This window comes from Mauremys mutica, chromosome 8 (assembly GCF_020497125.1).
Source record: "Mauremys mutica isolate MM-2020 ecotype Southern chromosome 8, ASM2049712v1, whole genome shotgun sequence".
NCBI classification, from domain to species: domain Eukaryota; kingdom Metazoa; phylum Chordata; order Testudines; family Geoemydidae; genus Mauremys; species Mauremys mutica.
In genome coordinates this window covers 78,688,934-78,703,064 of record NC_059079.1, presented here as the reverse complement: position 1 = coordinate 78,703,064, position 14,131 = coordinate 78,688,934, and the positions used below count along the sequence as shown (strand labels likewise).

Here is a 14,131-nt window from a genome sequence, read left to right as displayed (position 1 = left end):
TGTCATTGTGCCTCTACGGCAGATGTCCACTTCTGTGGAGGGAAATTGGTATCTTATGGTTCTCTCTCTCGTTCTTTCTCTGTCTTTGTGCTTGTTTCCTGAGTGTTTCTTAGATCCCATCTTCCCACATTTCTTGTTTTTGCTCTCCTCCTCACAAAGATTGTGTGCTGTGACATTAATCCTTTCGTCTGAGATGGAAGCCATCAATGTTGCTTATAATTGAGCTAGAGAATGTTCCTCTAGGATAGTGAATGACACAGAGAGAATGAAGGACCTAGTTTGAGCATGAAACTTAGGAACTTCCTCCCTAGTAATACATAGTGCTACTGTAATAGCAGCAGGTTGATAATAACTAAGAGGTCATTGTAGAATATGGGCCCAAATACTCTCCTGTTCCAAGACTCACTAGCCGTGGAGCTGTCAGGGAGCCAGTTATGATTCTTTAACTCTCTGGGCTGATTTGCCCTAGCATAGGCTAGAGCAGTCTAGAGGCTGCTCTAATGTATAGCCCCCAAATGACTGTGCAGTAGCTGAGGATTGTTGAAGTACACTGTGCTCCAGCCACACCTGCTCCTCCCCAGGCACATCCTTTATGAGGGCTTTTGGGTGCTGGCATAGGAGCCAGCTAGAAACACTCCAGTGCTGGTCCTAAATGCTAAGCTTTGTTTAGAGTGGTCATTGCAACATCTGTCCCAGATGAGTGACTGCCAGTTGGAAAAGTCATCTTTGCTGAAACAGAATGAAAAAGGCAAATTATTAGCCTGTTGTGTCCCTGAACAATGGGAAATCATGTATTAAATTGGAATAATATTAGTTTTACCATTTGGTGCAGATATTTCATTTTAATTTGGTTCCTTTTGTAACTATTTCTGATTACAATTCACTTGGCATATACTGTTCCCTTGCTCTGAAAAAGCAGGGGAGCTCAGCTGCAATATGAACGAGTGACTGGGAATCAGGAGATGATCTGCCCAAGGTCACACACCTCTCTGTGCCTCAGTTTCTCCACCCATAAAGAGTGGGGATAATGATACTCTGATATTTACCGATCTTCATAAAATGCTCTGAGATACATGGACAGTGCTATGTGAGGTATTTTGATTGTGAACATTCGCTGTTTAGGAAAAGAGTTTGCTGTGACTAGGTCTTGTAAGGGCAGGACAGTTTTGTTTTCCCTTATACGTTATTGTTTTCCATTATACATATGGTTATAAATTGGGGATACATCAGTTGGAAGTGACTGAGGAGGAGAGGGACCTCAGAGTATTGGTTGATCTCTGGTGACTCATAGTCATCCTATGTGATATGGCTGTTAAAAAAGCTAATGCGGTCTTGGGATGCATCAGGTGAGGTATTTCCAGTAAAGATAAGGAGGTGTTAGTACCGTTATCCAAGGCACTGGTGAGACCTCATCTGGAATACGGTGTGCAGATCTGGTCTCCCATGTTTAAGAAGGATGAATTCAAACCGGAACAGGTACAGAGAAGGGCTACTAGGATGATCCGAGGAATGGAAAACCTGTCATATGAAAGGAGACTCAAAGAGCTTGGCTTGTTTAGCCTAACCAAAAGAAGGCTGAGGGGAGATATGATTGCCCTCTATAAATATATCAGAGGGATAAATATCATGAAGGGAGAGGAATTATTTAAGCTTAGTACCAATGTGGCCACAAGAACAAATGGATATAAACTGGACACTAGGAAGTTTAGTCTTGAAATTAGACGAAGGTTTCTAACCATTAGAGGAGTGAAATTCTGGAACAGCCTTCCAAGGGGAGTAGTGGAGGCAAAAAACATATCTGGCTTCAAGACTAAGCCTGATAAATTTATGGAGGGGATGGTATGATGGGATAGCCTAATTTTGGCAATTAATTGATCTTTGATTATTAGCAGGTAAGTATGCCCAGTGGTCTGTGATGGGATGTTAGCTGAGGTGGGATCTGAGTTACTACAGAGAATTCTTTCCTGGGTGCTGGCTGGTGAGTCTTGCCCACATGTTCAGGGTTTAACTGATTGCCGTATTTGGGATCGGGAAGGAATTTTCCTCCAGGACAGATTGGCAGAGGCCATGGAGGTTTTTCGCCTTCCTCTGCAGCGTGGGGCACAGGTCACTTGCTGGAGGATTCTCTGCACCTTGAGGTCTTTAAACCACGATTTGAGGACTTTAATAACTCAGACATAGGTTAGGGGTTTGTTACAGGAGTGGGTGGGTGAGATTCTGTGGTCTGCTTTGTGCAGGAGGTCAGACCAGATGATCATAATGGTCCCTTCTGACCTTAAAGTCTATGAGTCTATATGTGTATGTGCTGAGATAGGGATAAATCATTCTCATGCTTCAGGGTTTCAGCTGATTGCCATGGAGATCAGGAAGGGGAATCACAATTCTCCCTCCCATCCCCAAACACCCAGCTTGGCACAACTGGCTGGGTGCACTGTGGGGTTCCACTTTGACGAAGCATCAGGCAGTAGCAGAGGATTTTGAGAGTTAATGCTTTAACTGGCCTGGTAATTCCTAGGAGTGAATGATTCCTCAGATTGTTCAGCAAGGGAATATAAATCCTCTCTTAGCGTAGTGGGTTAGGATTTTCTGAACTAGATTATTAATATAACTGAACAGATTCAGATCCAGAGAATCTGAGTCTGGAAGTAACTTAGTGCTGAAGCAGAGGAGGGAAGGGGTAATAGTGTTTAGAATTCGGGCATGTTCTGTTTTTCTCAGTGAATACTTCACTCAGTCCTAATATGCAGAAACAGAGATGGGTGATTTGTACAGAAGTGTCTTTTCTGGAGTAAACTTTGCTGTGGTTCCATGGCCCAGCCTGCTGTGAAGCGTGTTGTGGTGTCCTCTGGACCCCCAGTATTGTAGCAGTCATGTAGGTCTCATTACGATTTATCCGTTACAGCTTGTGCGTGGAACAAGGCTGAACAGCTGTGAACAGAACAGACATTTGGCATGTCCCCTTGTGCGCTGCTGCTGTTAGAGCAGTCTAGAGCCAGAACGCACACTGGTAAGTGGCTCCTAGACAGCATGCCCTAATAGGGGGCCAGTTCACCCCACCAGCCCCTGCCCAAAACTCATGGAAATGATCTTTGTGTGGGGCTCAGAGGGAGGGGAATCCATCCCCCAGTTCATGGGCCTGGCACAGGACAGCTCTGGAGCTCCTCAGTGCAGACACTCCAGAGCCTCCCTAAGCCCTGTGCATCCTGTATGTGTGAGTCTGTGGAACTTGGAATATGGGTCTGGCAACAAGGTGTCACCTCTCAGAGGGTCCTCAACTTGCAGGGCCTGCTACACCTCTCACCTTTTCCCTTCAGCCTTTGGAGAGGGGAGGGCCAGGCGTGTTTGGACATGGCTGGTGTTACTACTTATTTTGGGCCAGTTTTGTTCTAGGTGGATGGTGTGGGTTGAGTCGATCTTACATTTTATGTTTTATTCTGGAGTTATTTTTGTCTGCGTCCATTTTAGTAAAGCACCTAGAGCTCCAGATAGATGCTTGCAAAGTATATTAGTGAACTGGGACTCTGTAGTCTTCATGTCAGTTGGCCCATTTCACTCACAGGAAATATCTCCCCCCCTCCCAATGAAAAGAAACACAATTATTTTAAGATGGCGCAGGTACTCAGAGAGGGTGAAATCCTGGCCCTGTGGAAGTCAATGGGAGTTTTGTCATTGACTTCAGCAGAGCCAGGATTTCACTGGGAATTGGGCACGTATGTATCTTAAATTCTTAGCTGACTTGTTGTTATCACGAGTCACCACTGATTTGGTTTGAAGAAGACCATTAGAATTTTGGACAGTACTGACACCACAAGGAGCAGGAATTGAAGACGACAGTCCTACGGCTGCCTCTCCAGGGCCTTTCACGAGCCCTTTAGTATAAAAGGTACGTTGGGGGTCAGGTGGCAGTACCTAGCCCTGCAGAGATTCTGGGCAATGCTGCAGCTGATAGGCAGGCAGGGACAAGCTGTGTAACTTAAACAGGCCCTCAAGGCTGCCTAAATTACACCAGGAGGTGTAACGGGGGGCAAAGGCAGCTCAGAGCCCCCTGGGCTGTGAGCTCTGTGCTGTGCCTCTCAGAGCACAGCATCTCTCTCTCGCTCTTTACAATAGCTGCTTTCAGAAGAATTTTGTGTTGCTTACGTAAATCAAGTAAATCAATCATACTTTCTTAACCTCACTGGATTATACGAACCAGAGCAGAGGCTATGAATCAGAGCAGTGGCATGGCACCATTGTTCAGTTATCTGGGCAAAACAGTACTCATTGCTGGAAAGGTACAAGAGGTGGCAAATGGGTGTGAATTGAAACCTCTTAAAAGAAGATCTCATCCATTCAGGAAGGTGTAATTTTTTTCACCCTCACAAAACTCCTAAGCACCTGAAGGAATTTTGTTACATTATTATTAACAATAGTAATATATAATAACAATAGTAAATAACTTAGATCTTATAACCAAACCAATTGAGCAGGGACCAAGCATGGAACATTTCAGCCCTAATGGGGAATGTTTTGGAAAATTCTGATCATATAAAAACAAGGGGTTATAATGGAAACTGTTGCGCAACCTTTATGATAGAGGGAGCTTGCAATAAAATAGGCATGTATGATAGATCTTCAGAGCTGCAGAAAAATCACATGCTTTCTCTTAGTGTGTTTTTGATCAGATATCACAAACCAGATTTGATTTGCCTGGCAAATGTTTTGATTCTTGGAGGAGAAAATTGGAGATAACCTTCTATTTTTGAGCTGGCATGTACTACATGGTCACTATTTGGCACCAATAGCAGCAGGCCTAAGAAGGTTAGACCCATGCGGGTGGCTGTATAGACACTGGTGTGGAGGGGCCATAGTACGCGGTGGGTGACCATCCTATCCCTTCACTGCAGAGGAGAGGACCAGGGTGAGCTGCAGAACTAAATAAACAGTTTGACTCTTTCAGTCCAGTTTATTCTTACGTACTTTCCAGTAAAAAAAAAAAAAAAGACATATTAGTGCAGTAGTAAATAGGTACTTTGTACATTGTGGAGAAATCAGTGCAGAGCATTGGAGCGGACTTGGAGCTCTTAAAACTAGACTATTCAAATTCTGTCTGGCCAGTTTAACAGCTACAGACTTAACTCTTTGCAATATCTTGTAGTTCGAGGCAGACACACACACACACACACACACAAGCACTGGGTAAGCCTGAAATGACCTTGTGAAACCAACATGGGAATTTAATCCATTTCAGTAAACAAGAGGGAATTCTGCTTTTTTTTCCTTTTCTTTTTGAAATCTCTTCTATCTTTTCCTGCTTACCATCTGTCCTTATTCTGATGTTCTTTATTATCTTGGAAACATTACTCTTTTACTTTTTGTATAATCCTATTTTATTTGAGCTAACTTTTTTTAATTAAATGAGAGGAGAAGTATTGATTTAATTTCTCAAGAAACACAGGGCAAATCCTGTGAGATGGATTTTCAGGTGATGTAAATCAGCCTAGTTGCACTGGAGTCAATGAATCTACATTGATTTACACCAGCTGAGGATTTGGTATCACGTATCTTTCTGGCTGGATAAACTTAGATTAGAGCTTGGTGAATGTTTTTGAGCAAATACTTTATTCACTGATAAACGCAGTTTTGGATTTGACCCAAACTATCGGGGAGTGGGATATTGCTGAATAGTCTTGGCCTCACACCCCAAAAAATGTTGGGGGCTAATTTCACAAAGGGACTTAGGTACAATTTGCAAGACAAGAGAAGGAGGTCAGACTAGATGATCACAATGGTCCCATCTGGCCTTGGAATTTATGAAGGTAGTGGTGGGTACCCCCCCCATACCCTATAACACTATGTTTAGAGTATTCACCTGGGATGTGGGTTGGAGACCCAAGTTCAAGTCCCCATTCAGCCTGGTTTAGAGCAGGGACTTGAACTTGGGTCTCCCACTTGGCAAGTGAATGCCCTAATTGCTGAAGTGAGGGGGGTGTCTCTGTTGAAGTTGTTCCACTTTGTATGAAACATCTAAATAATCTTTGGGCCAGAGAGAGAGACTCTATAGCTCAGTGGTAGGGGGACACCTGGGTTCCAGTCCCTGCTTCAGTGACTATCTATTAATTAAAAAAAAAACAGGAGTACTTGTGGCACCTTAAAGACTAACAAATTTATTTTAGCATGAGCTTTCGTGAGCTAAAGCTCAAGTGAGATTTAGCTCACGAAAGCTCATGCTAAAATAAATTTGTTAGTCTTTAAGGTGCCACAAGTACTCCTGTTTTTTTGCGGATACAGACTAACACGGCTGCTACTCTGAAACCTATTAATTTTAAGTGTCTCACCTTGGGTTCCAAAAATGGACATACTCAAAATTAGTTGACACTTCCGTGGCTTAGGTTCTCCATCTGCCACATTGGAGATATAAATACTTCCCTGTGTAATCACAGGGGTGTTGTAAAAGTTAAGGGCCTGATATGCAGAAGAACTGTGACACCCACAGTTCCATTTGAAGCCAAAAAGAAGCTGCTGGTGCTAAGCACCTCTGCAAGATCGGGCCCTGAATTCATTAATGATGACTCCAAGGTGCTCAGATACCACAGCAAGGATTATAATTACAATAACATACCAATGTCTTGTGAAATAAAATATCTTATTGCTAATACCTTCCGGAGGAGAAGCAAAGCCAAGGAAACTGCAGGATTAAACTGTAATTATAATGGATGTCAGTGTAGGGTTAAGTCATTGGTAGAAAGATGTACCAGGGAAATGGATTTGGGTGCCACTTTAAGCTTAGATTTTGCAGTGGGCTACTAGAAACCACCCTAAAATAAAGCTGCCCGCGTTAACATTTAATCCGTGAGCACTAAGCCAGTTGCCACAATAGACAACTTGATCCTAATCTTGCTTCCCTTAACGTTAATGGCAAAAATTCTCATTGACTGCAGTGGGCAGCATCAAGCCCTCACAGGCCAGGTGATGAGGGCCATATAAGTACCTCGCTAGAGAGGTGGATGCTTATTGCACTGGGTGCATAAGTGCAGCAGAGAGGGAAAGATGCACTTGTAAGAGTAGCCAACCAAATGCTACCAATTGAACTTTCAAGGGCAGAACATGTGCCAAAGTTTATGTAGCATCAGAAAGCTGTTCTGAATGACCTTATGCCACTGAACTAATTCACGGTGCTGGATCTGTTGTGAATATTGGCTGGGGGCCATTGCAAGGAAGTTTTTGCCAGTAACAGTGAATGTCAGTGGGACCACCCAGTTCTAGCGGAGATGACTTAAAAAAGGAAAGAGGATCGTGAAAGGAAAAAAGGAAGCTAAAATCAAGACTCTACCACTGAACTCTCTGCATGTGGAGCCCATGTGCAAGGGAGGGCTTGATTATGCCCTTCCTAATCTGGAGCCAACCAGTATTGTATTAACAGCTTCAGCACAATAAAATAAATTAACCCCTGATGTAAATGAAGTCGGTGAGGTCTCACAATAGGTGAGCTTGACCCAATGGGATAGAAAAAGAACAAATATTGCAATGAAATCACTAGTCTGTTAGAGCATCTGTACTTCAGCCTGGGAAACAAAGGGCAAGCAAATCCAGTGAATAAGTGGTCCTTATTGTACACCTTTAAAAGTTGGATCAATAATCATTGAGCCATGAAGGAGCATTGCTGAGAGGTCACATCCAGCTGCAGGAGAAATACTGATGAAAGGCACAACAAGCCCTGAAACAAATAGTCATTGTTTTCTAATGATTTTTCAGTATTCCCCCTCCTCCCCCCATAAAATCATTTTAGCCCTAACTATCTCTGAATGCAAAAGTCACATTTTACTTCATAAACTTTCTTTTTTGCTTGACTGAATTTAGTTTTTGTGAGTTACTGGGTTGAAACCCTGGAGAATCAAATTTGTCTACAGGATGGGGAGCAGGGGTGAAAGCTGCACAACTTCTCCTGACCCACAGAGACCACCTATGTAGCTCCTTGACCCAGCTACTGAGACTATCAACAATTCTGTAGATTAATGTTACAGGTGAAATGGACACCTGTTCTCCAGGCTCATTTTCTATAGACTTCAACAGGCAAGATATAGTGGCATTTATTTGGTAATTTCATTAATACCTTGGCTTGGATTCAAACCAGTGACTTAAAGATGGAAGCATTTGTGATGTTTTGGCATCATGCAATGTTTTGTTTGCATGGTTATAATCTGTAGGCAGCACGATTTTCAGCCTATGACAAAGAAAGAGAGAGATATAGGCAGAGAGATATAGGCATAGAGAACTGACTTTACAGGTAATATGATCAGCACACAAAGAGAACTGCATCACAGCTGACAATAAGCATTTATCTGAGATTTAACTCCTGTATATTCAGATAAACAGAGCAAGCAAAATCATCTGTAATAATTCTATCTGATGACTTCCCAAAGTATTAGAAGCTGCTTGACTGACCACAAAAATTTGAATTCATTCAAGAGTAAAATCTTGCTCTTTCTATTGCTGAACCTTTTCCTGTTTTAAAGTGTTAAAGTTAAAATTTCACCCTGTAACAAACACTGCATTTTCACATGCTTGTCTCTGGTGACAAGTAATCCCATTCACAGAGAAACTACCGTTTCATCTGCAACAACTGCCTCTTTTCTTTGTGGAGAATGGTAAAGTAATTGGAGATCGAATTACAAAACATTTCAATGTCCTCAAAACTGGCAGAAATGCCATTTTTGGGCATCAGTGGGGCATTTTATATCTGACACCTTCTGATCTCATTTTGACGTGATGCTTAATGTATCAGGTTGTGTGAAATGAACACAGCAGGACATATTGCTTTAACAGAAATAGGATGTAAAGTGCTGCATGGATTGGAAAGTCATGAGGGGCCCTAGGGCAGATGCTGGGCTATTTGGCCAAATGCTAAGCACATTTCTAAAAAAAAAATGGCCTAATTCGGGGACACCCAGAGTGTGGGCTGAAGGCCACATACAGTCCATAGAGTACTGATATGCAGCCACTCCTAACTTTGAATGAGAAGGGGAGATGCTCTTAGAATGCAGGTCCCATCATGCAAAGCAACATCTTAATCCAAGTGTGTGTTATGTGGCTGAGTTGTGGATCACCTCTTCTGAACCCTAGAATATCCATCGCTGGGGTATTTTTGAGGGGAGACAGGTTTGACCCTATAGTCATCCTTCTTCCTTCTCCCTTTCAGCTCCAGCTCTAAAGGCATTTTAGTTAGAAAGCATTAGCAAAGTGTTTTCAGTGAACATCACTAAATTTTGACCTGTGCAGCAACTCAAAGCACTCCAATCGATTCTGTAACTGGTAAGCTGAAAAAGAAATTAGATTCCAACTGTACTTAATTTCAGAAAGCATCAACATAAGAGATGTAAAAGCTTGAGGGAGAGGTACATTGTGTAGCTGGGCTTCCTCCAGGCTTGTTGTGTAGAAGGCAGGTCGGGCAGCACCCTCAAGGCAGATATACTGTGATTCTTCCCAGTGAAGCTAAGTGCTACGATATGCCATATAAAGTGCAGTGCTCATTGTAAGTGGCCTGAGGTTGCAGTGACAGCAGTTACTGTTCCTGTGGCAGGTGAGGCATAGAGCTGTGCCAGCATTTTGTATAGAAGCTCACCAAAATAGCACTTGGTGCTATCCGAATGGTCCTTGAACACAGACTGAGGTTTGGTTCCCAAAGCCACTCTCCTCCCACATCATCACAGCACCTTCTCCATACCACAGTTCTCTCCCCTCTCCACAAGCCCCTGGTCCTCTGCCCCAATATTGCCTTGCATGTCTCTGGTTGCCAGGACGTCTGCTTCCCCTCCTTCTGCTGCCTTAGTTCTGAATAGCTGCATCTGTGCCTTCAGGAGGTGTTTGGCAGCCTCTCCTGCAGCAGGTTCTTATGGGGACTTCCAGGTAAGGGTCTCTATCTTTCTAGTTCTTAAATGGGCTTATATATGGGAAAGGAGGCCAGGATGCTCCTCTCCTTCCAAATAGCCTAGTGGGAGCAGGGAAACACGTTAGTTCCATCCATTGTCTCCTGAGTTCAGGAAGGGATTGACCATATTCCCTGCAGATGGGACTAGACTAGGGAACCTCAGGAGGCATGGATAGAGCACCTCTCTTGCAAGCATCGCCAAACACCCTGCAAAGGTGGGTAAGCAGCATTATTATCCCTGGTTGCAAAGATGGGGACCTTGAGGCATAGCAAGATTAAATGACTTCTCTAAAATCATGAGGCAAGTGGCACCAATAGTCAGGAAAAGCCAGGACTTCTGATGACCAGCCTTGCTCTGAACTGCCTGTTTTCTACCTTGGTTTGTTCTACACCTGGAATATTTTGGACCATTCACCTCATAATCTGTTTCATCAGTGGAACTAAAATTACTAGAAAGGTTTGGAAGAATAGAATCCCAGAAAGATTTGAACAAGTGCCTTTAAAATATAAGGCAGATACATTAGCCACCATGCTACACAGTCTTTGAATAACAGCCCTTGGAATCCACAGGCATTCTTTTAGCCACCAGAGGGCACCATAAATGTGCTAAACCTACCTTATATGAATGACTATTGCTTTTATTCTAAATGCTATAATGCTTTTAAGGCCACATAAATGTTCCCCAGTTCAGACCAAGTCCTAGCTGGAAGATACATCTAGTGAAAATGAGACTGGTTGCGGTGTGTTTTGCTTCTTCAACAACTGCAGTTGGTAGTGGGAGGGCTGTATGGGAATGGGGAGGGGTTATTGTTCTGTTTGCAGGTGGGATAGGAGGAGACCAAAGTAGGAATGGGCATGGGAAGAGAGAGGAGGAGAGTCACTGGAACTCTGCTCATCCACAAAGTTTGATGGGTTAAAATGACCCTGGGGTGACAGTGAGTAGGGTCTGTGCAAAAGCACTAGAAGAATATCCCACTGCATGGCATTGTCATAGTAATAATTATAGCAGTCTGCATTTGTATAGAGGAGGCAGGGCTGCCTGTTGGCTAGAGCAGGAGGTCTGAGAGTGGACTGCTGGGGCTGTTTTCTCAGTTGTACTTGAGGAATGCTGGCTAAGCCTTCGGGGGGGGGAACCTGACTCTGTACCGGCCTGATGCCAGGCTAAATTAAAGCAAACTCAGGGCTGCTTTTATACCATGTCAGCTCGACATGGCTGTTGGAGGTAGGGATGCACTGCCCCTGCCCCCTTTCCCTTGACTTGCACCTACCCCCTTGGCCAGGAGCCGGGTTTGAAGGATTTCCCAACAGAATGAGAATTCACTGGGTGGATCCACAGGCTTCTCAGGGCAGATTCGCACTGGCATAGCAGTACAAAGCTTCCCTAATAGACCTGAGAACTAGGCCGTAGGGCTGTGTTCATAGGTCTCCCACTGACTCATTTTGGCAAATAGTTCATCCCTTCTGTGCCTTTGGTTTTTTCCTTTTATCCAGTGAGGACAATGCTCCTAATCTGTGGTACTGCTAGGCGTAGGGCATGCCTGTGCTTCGAGCTGGAGATGTGATTTCCAGCTCTAGGAGGCATGCCTGCACTAGTTCTGATCGAGTCAGCATGTGTAGCCATGGTGGCATGTGCAGCGGTAAGGGCCAGCTGCCCTGTGTACGTCCCTAGTATCTTGAATGGGTATGTACTTGGGGATGCCAACCCCTCCTGCCATTTGCGCTGTCATGGCAACATTTCTATTTTAGGGCACTAGCTCGCTCAGAGCTAGTTGTGAGTGTGTTTCCTTGATCTGGAAATTATGCCTCTAGCTTGAAGTGCAGACATACCCTTAGTTAGCTGATATTTGTGAAGAGCTGTGAAATTCTCAGAGGAAAAATGCTTTTATCAACACACAAGTTGTATGGGTAAAATAAGTTCTAAATAGAGCTGGTTGGATTTTTTTTCCCCCAAGGACAATATTGGCTTTTTGGTGGGGGGAAAAATCAAAACCACCAAAATATTTCAGATGAAAAAATGAAATAATTTGATTTGGAAATGCCTCTGTGATGCCTCATGGGAGTTGGAGTTTAGGTGTCTCATGCTACTTAATAGGCTGGACCCCCTGATAGAACTTCATCACCCATGACGCACCATGTTCTATCCTCTTGGAGAGGAGAGGCAGTGCATTGTGGGAATATCATGGATGTGACATATCATGCGAGATGAAGTCTGGCTGGGGACTGGCCCATACAGGAGAATGGGGACATGAGTTCACCACAGCAGTCTATCCAAATAGAAATATGACAGGCTTTGGCTGAAAACACTTCTGTTTTGGCTGTTCATTTTTTTAACCCTAAAAACAGAAATTCTCCATGGAAAGCAGATATTTTCACTAAAGCAACATAGCCTAATCAGAAACCCAGTTTTCCATTGACAAACAGTTTTGATGGCAGATTTTTGACCAGCCCTGGTTCTTAAATAGATTTACTAAGTGGGTGCATTTGAGGTACAGCCACCCCATATTTACTGTGCAGTAGAGACCTGCATAGAGAGCTGCTGAGCAGTGCTCTCGTCTCTGAGCCCCTGCTGTGATTTTGAATACGTTTGCTTCTTTCTGTCACATTAATTTCCCAATGTGCTTCCAAGCACAAAGAAGCGTATATGTCATTGTTAGCTCAAGACACATCCAATCCAGTCCCACTTCTAACTAGGTTGTATAACCTGAACCTAACAACATCCTGGCTGGCAATTGACTTTGCAATAAAGAAGAGGAAACAGCAGCAAATAAATGGTGCACTATGTTTCAACATATGCCTAAAATATCCACTCTGGAGGTGGTCTTGCAAATTTTTCTAATTGTAATTGACATAGGGGAATTTTGCCAAAACCATGGAAGCAAAGGAACTATTATTAGCTACCTTTACAAACCTGGGAAAGAGCCATCTTGAATATCCTCTTGTTGACCTTATTAACTTTCATGTCTTTAGAAGGTCACAGAGAAAATCATTAATATTCAGTTGATTCAGTGGATGAAAGGTAATAAGTATTTCCTGCTTATCAGAGTGGGTTTTGAAAGGACTTTTAATCACTTGATTTGTTTATCTTTTGAAATCAGGAGGGAGGGATCACTCAGTGGTTTGAGCATTGGCCTGCTAAACCCAGGGTTGTGAGTTCAGTCCTTGGGGAGGCCACTTAGGGATCTGGGGCAAAAATTGGTCCTGCTAGTGAAGGCAGAGGGCTGGACTCAATGACCTTTCAAGGTCCCTTCCAGTTATAGGAAATTGGTATATTGCTAATTATTACCTTATTATCAATAAGGCCCTTACTAAGAGGGATTTTGTATTTTTATTTTAAATTTGGGAAAGGCACATGATCTGTTATCTAATGAGGTTCGGGGCCTCTGTCAAACTATATGGAATTTCCTGACTTTTTGCTCTGTATCAAAGTCCAGCTTCCAACATCAGTGTTAATTTGGCTATGTTGGGGTCTCGTATATCTCCTAACACCTCATGACACCAACAATAGCATTAAGTGGAAAATTAAACATAGAAAATTCTATATTTGTAGAATATACAGGGTGCTGGATTAAAGACTAGATCTTGTATGTGATTGGGCATAGTTAGGACTTTAGTGGCATTACTTACCTGCTTAAACATGTGCATGGGTGTTTGCAGACTCGTGACATAAGTGTGTACAGGACTGAGCCCCAGTGTTGCAATCAGAATGGTGATTTTGTTGTACTTCTTGGCTATTTCCTTGATTTTTCTTAACTGTGAAACCTTAATGTTGCATTAACACAGATTTTTTTTCATTTAATATGAACATGGTCTAATCCTTAAAATTCTTCTTAAAATTAATTACTGATTCTAAAAGCTACTTAAATAAAAATCCTTTGTTTTTTTTAAAAAGTGGACTGCACAAAGCATGTGAGAAGATACTGTAGTGTACAATCCCTTATTGTCTGGAGATGGATAAGATGTCATCTCTAGTTTCTATGATTGTTTGCTTGAAATCAGGTTTGGGTTGAGTGGCCACAGTCTGGGTCTTTAGACAGGTAAAACAAAAGAAGCAGCTCTACTCATGGGTGAAGAGAGATTTCCCATGTTCAGAAATGCACACATTTCTGGTGGAGCATTTGGGATACATCACTCATTTAAAATGCTCACTGGTTTTCTAGCAGAGCTATTATTTAATCCCCTGCATAAACTTTTATATTGCTAGTTGTATTTTTACAATGGCTTTGT

General features: G+C 43.0%; 1 protein-coding gene across 14 annotated transcripts in view; it reads left to right on the top strand.

The window, feature by feature from the left end:
- The window catches only part of FGF18 (fibroblast growth factor 18), a 109,627-nt gene that overhangs the window by 26,971 nt on the left and 68,525 nt on the right, over positions 1–14,131 (top strand). The window contains exon 2 of one of the 14 annotated variants that reach the window (XM_045028102.1): positions 2,903–3,007. The exons of 12 other annotated variants lie outside the window; for them this stretch is intronic. The gene's annotated coding sequence lies outside the window, so the exon portion shown is untranslated. Of the gene's footprint in view, positions 1–2,902; positions 3,008–3,833; positions 3,884–14,131 lie in introns of those variants that run through there. One more of the 14 variants, XM_045028109.1, reaches the window with a different exon arrangement.